Consider the following 5,996-nt stretch of genomic DNA (forward strand, 5'->3'; position numbering starts at 1 on the left):
TTTCTAACAATCCATACTCGAGTAGCCCCCGAGCCTATAGTTGCAGCCGAGTGTTGGCTTTGATAATCTTGTAATTTTTTTTTTGATAAACACTTTGATTTATTATTGTAGCCTATTCAAGCCGCGACATATATAGTGGTGGACTTTGCTGCCCAATTCATCCACCTTGAAGCTGAGAATGCCCGTCTCCAAGAGGTCACCAAGTCTTCGTCTGGTCAACTTGAAAGAGAAAACAGATTGGCAGCTGAAGCTGAAGGGGAAGCTGCTTGTTTGAAGAAAGAACTGGACTTGCTGAAGGCGAAGATAGAGGAGGAGGAGTAGTAGAAGATAGAGGCGCATGCTCGAGCAGACAAAAAGGAAGGCGATATCCGCAAATCTGTCGAAACCTTGCTGGGTAAATTGCTTCGACTCCTTTATCCCCTTTTTCTTGCCAAGTTGTCTTTATCTTATAATGCTCATTCTTCATAATGTTTCACGTGCTGCCGACATGCCTGTCGACTGCCCCAACAGGCTTAGAGTTGATTTCATGTCGGATGCTATTTCTTTTGCCATGGACTCTAGTGACCAAATCCAAGAACTTCTGAAGAAGGCCAAGGGAGCTCTGTCGAAGTTATTCTCGTTTATATTCCCGAAGCTGGACCAGGAGAAAACTTTGGAGGAGCTGGTGAACGCTTTATTTATCGACACCGACAACACTATTGAGGTACTGAAGCGTCATTCACGTCTCTATGGAGCGCTTCTTGCGTTCCAGCTTTTAATGGGATACGGTTTTGAAGCCGACATGGAGCGCTTGACAAAGATGTTGCCGAAGAACGAGGATGGCTCAACTGTAGACCTTGGTCTTTACAGCGATCTGGCGCGCAAATGTGCACGCCAGCTCCTCAAATTGGTAGAAGATCAGAAGAAACAATCTGCTTTCGAAGTTGTCCCAATCTCATCCGTGCAAACTCGGGTGCATTAATTTTATGATGCTTTAATTGTAATCTGAATACCTTTTTAACCATTTTCATGGAATGAAACATGCTGGCTCTTTTGCTAGCACCTACTTTTGTGAACATATTTCTGAATGAAATGCTTTTGGCGCTCCAGATGGAAGTTGAAATCGATGAACCTTTTGTTGGTTTTCTGAATATGCATGTCCAATGATTTGCTGCAGGTGACTTCGACTGTTTCTCGTGCCAAAAGTTCTCTGAGTTTTGCGTTCGGTAATGACTCTGAAGTTGTGCATCAGTTACGCAGCAGAGTATCCCAGATGGAGAAAGATCTGGTTGGTATTCACGCTATGGCAGCGGTGGTGAAAAAGAAAGCCGAGCTAGCTTTAGAAGTTGAGCAATATGCTTTAGATGAGCTGCAGAGAACCACAAAAAGCCTAAATTGTAAGCAAACGATGTTTTCTTGTCCTTTAAATTCTGCCGATGTTTTCCTCTTCTTATGACTTGATTTTCCTTTTTCTCTTCAGCAGTCATTGCTTTGAATGCACTGGAAGAATATAAACATGTTCACGATAAGATTGAAAACATTACCGACTTATCGCAACCATAGAGCACAATATGGACCAAAAGATCCAAAGCTGCAATTGTGGCCAAGTTTAAGTATTGGGTGGAGCAGGTGCATAGTTTCTTTGACAATGTCATGCAAACCTAGCCATGGTGTGGAAAACCATGTTTCCTCTCGATCCAGCCCATTAAAATCTTATGGCTTTGATGACCCAGTTCAAGAATCCTGTCAGATTTCAGGCTCCTATGCGCAAGGAGCTTCTCGCCGGAGCCGAGCTTGCGTTTGCCTTCGTGCTAGCTCGTTCTCCAACGCTCGATTTAGAATTAATTGCTAAAGGCGACGTGGAGCTTTAACAATATTACCCTGTCGTAAGGCGCCCGACTTCAATTATAGTTGCCAGAATGGAGGCAGGTACTGAAGCAAGTTTGCAGACCCGAACTGATTAAGGGGCCATAATTTGAAGGAAATGTCAAATATTTCGATCTGTTTAGTGATGCCTGTTCATGTTGATTAATGAATAGTATGTTAGAGTTTCACATGTTAGTAGTTGATATCGTGATGCTTAATATTCTAGAATTAATCATGAAATTGTGCCTAATTATCCAATAGTTTTCAGGTTATATGCACGAGGACAAATCTAAAAACATTACGATGTCAGTTACTTCACAAGATCTTCTGATTTGGCATGTTTATTGGTTTGCCAAGGTGTCATAATAATATTATAGTTCTTCAACCTTCTCCTCAATTTTAAAAAGTAGCTAGCCGAATGTCAAGCCTGGAGAGTGAAATACAACATCATTTGTCATAACAACGATGTATTATTGCAAAGATGTCATGTATCTACCATGAGCAACATTTGCAAAGATCATAATTTCTCCAAGATGAAAAAATAGGTAACATCTTGTCATCACAAGAACACGCTAGAAAGGATTTGGAACAAGAGGCTTTGGAGTCCTATAATCTCCTTTTACCATTGTTTACGACCCAGCTGAAGGTTGGATGCGCCATAAACTTGATGACCGTTGGGCTATTGATAGGCAAAAATTAGTACAATGTAAGAAATTTAATGCTGATATTTTTGAAGTTTATCTATTTTTTGAAGTTTAATATCATATTTTAAATATATTTACCAAATTGAAATACATTTGTGTGGACTAACCTATTAGTAGTTAAAAAATGCACAAGTTTTTCTCTTACTCTTTGAGGTGCATGAAGTTCATGGAAATTGGATGAATCACTAGGAAACTTCAAGGTGTAGTAGTGTTCAGCTCTCTTGTATCATTCTTCAGCTTTCAAATCAAGCTCATCTATAAGAAGGACTAGCATGTCTTTCTGCTTCTTATAGACGCCACTTAAATTGTTTGCTCATGCTCCTAAAGAATGTCTTAGATGTCTTATCCTATTTTTCAATGTTTTGATGGGTCAGCCTCCCGTATGAACATCTATCCATTCAACCTTCACCATATCATAAAAACCATATCCTGGTGGATTATTGTATGAGTCAAAGCACGAACCAATATGAGAGAATTCTTTCGCTCCCATTCTACATTAGTTAGAACACATTCTAACTTCTTGTAAGTGGGTACCTCTATTCTACATACCAATGTAAATTGCCAACCAGAAAGAGTGACCTCTCTTAGATCAAAACTCTGAGTGATTGCATTAAAAATAAAGGGCCACCGAGAATTAAAATTATTACTGTTCATTTCTTCTTGCCTTCTGATTGTTACCAAATAGTATCATTTAGTAGCATGAAGAGACATTACCTCATTTAAGAGATTTACTATCACTGGTTCACTTACCCCATTACACACATGTACTTGATCTTCTTGTCGAGACTTGTAAGAAGATAATTTGGTTGATGCATGCTGGTAGCCACCCACAATCCTCACTTTAAGTGTTCGCTCATGTTGAGATACCGACACAATTCCTTAACCATGGCACGGTTCATCTGCGACGGATCCTAACAAGAACGATCTCTTAGATACAGCTACAAATCATACTATTTTTTTATAGTTCGCTTCAAATACCTCATTTTCTGTAAAAGGTGACGTGAGAATGACACTCTCCTCAATAGATAACTGAGAAATATAACGTGTGGCTTCTTGTCTCATACTATTTTTTTGTGCCGGTTCTCCAAATAAATCTTTTATAACCCTCAATGCTGAAGATTTTAAGGTTTTCTTGACCCAATATGGTTCCCTCATCTTGTTCAAGCTTAAAGATATTTTTTCTTTGGATACTTACCATTAGCAATCAAGTGGAAGTGCTTCGTATTATTCCGCCTTCATATATATGCTTAACTTCAACACATTGAGCTCATTTGGTCTCTTCATCAGGTCAATGTTTCGGTAAGCTTATATCAGCCTCTGTTTTTGTTACCCATGCCACTCCGCTTTACTAAGAGGTGAAATGTCAGCTTTCAAATCAAGCTCATCTATAAGAAGAATCGGCCTCTCTTGCTCCTTCTTATAGACTCCACTTAAATTCTTTTCTCATCCTCGTCAAATTGTCTTCGATATCCTATCTTATTTTGCCATCTTTTGACAGGTATGAACATCATTCCATTCAACCCTGACCATATCATAAAAACCATCCCGGTGGATCCAAGATAGTTCAAATGAGAAATTATTCTTATTATTGAGGTGTGCTAGATCTCGCGGATCAATGTTCGAGTCAAAGCAAGAACTGAAACGAGAGGGAGTTTTTGCTCCCATTCTACATTAGTTAGAAGACAGTCTAACTTCTCATAAGTGGGCACCTCTCTTGTGTCATTGCAGATCTGCGTCTTGTCTACTTCTCTCTACACGACAATTCCAATTGTGATGCATGTTTGAATGATCTCCTCCTCATTTTGACTTGACAAATCACAATAGACTAGAGTATGATCCTGACTATCCTACAAGGCTAGTAATCTTGTGGACCCCATCCACAACTATGCAATACATTCTAGTTACCTTGTGGATAAGGAGGTTCACTCCGGAATTATGCAGAGACATTACCTCATTTAAGAGACTTACTATCAGTGCCCCCCCCACCTATACACATGCACTTGATCTTCTCGTTGAGACATGTAAGTAGACTATTTGGTTGAAGCACGCTCATATCCACCCGCAATCCTCGTTTTAAGTGTTCGCTCATGTTGAGATACCAAACCAATTCCTTAACCATGGCACACTTCATCTGTGACGGGATCCTAACGATGACGTTCACTTACACACAACCACAATTCATAGAAATGATGACGATTCAACTTGCCTCCTTGCGCGCTTATACCTACTTTATTCATCTAACTCTTCCGGATGACGATCTTGATGGGATTATCTAGTACCGCAACATTGACACCACCGCTCCCACATACAAGTCATTGCCTCACCGATGACACTTTGTCCATTGTCTTCCTCCTTGGCGCCCCGCCGAATGAAAATTGTATGTCACGAAAGGTTAGTACGGATAGATTTCCTAGGAAAGCGCGCTTTAAATAGTCGACATCACTTTGGTACTAATTGGCGGGTGTCACCCACTGACCGAGTCGAATAAAAAAATCACAAAAATACAGGTGTACGAAAAAGTTGTGGCATAGGGCTTGTATCATGCACTATTTTGTTCTCATATTTCTCTTCTGGGCTTGCATTCTTGCGGTGTGATGCAAACTCAACATAATACCTGTGTTGGCTGTACATATACGGATATACCACAAACCCAACAGCCGGCCCATCCCTGAATCGAGACGATCGAGAATCTTGCTTTTGTTTCCGGCGAAAGCGAAGCCCGACCGAGGTACTAGTCAGAATTATGTGCTCACTACAAGCTGGTATCCTCTTCGGTCGTCGCGTCCAAACCGCGCGTCAGTAGGTTTCATGGCAACTACACCGAGTATCATTTCAGGTTTCACTGGATCGTGCGAGTGAAAGAGATGTTGGTCCGAAAGCTTGAATTTTTTGTTGTTGCACGGAAGTAGGCACTTTGGTGACATGGTGGCCAAGCTAGGCGAGCAAGCTTGCTGTTGTTTGAATGCCAAGGTAGGGAGAAGTGAATAATTCCAGGTCTGAATGAAAAGGGTCCATGCAGATACGATATATGTGCAAGAAAGAAAGCAGCCAACGCGAGGTAGATACATGCATGGTCCACACTCCACACCAGTATGCTCAGAAGTCCACAATCTGTCCATACATTGCAACCACGCCATTCCTCTCAACAAGATTTGCAGGATGCCCAATCATGGCTACCTTCCTACAAAAACTCTCCACATTTATGCCGTTGCGCGGCACCAACGTTTTCTAACGGCTTACAATAAATGCCTCAATCCCTTAATTACAAAATAATCTTAGCGAGCTCAGGGGCATGGTTCAATAATTGATGTGCAGTACAGTTGACACGCCTACATGGAGTAGTATTACCTACTTACTCATGGTCAGACCCATACTATGACGTACCCAATATAAGCAGTTTCACATAAAACCATGCCCTGTTCAAAAAAAAAAAAACCATGCCAAGAC

The sequence above is a fragment of the Lolium rigidum genome, chromosome 1 (assembly GCF_022539505.1).
Source record: "Lolium rigidum isolate FL_2022 chromosome 1, APGP_CSIRO_Lrig_0.1, whole genome shotgun sequence".
Taxonomy (NCBI): domain Eukaryota; kingdom Viridiplantae; phylum Streptophyta; class Magnoliopsida; order Poales; family Poaceae; genus Lolium; species Lolium rigidum.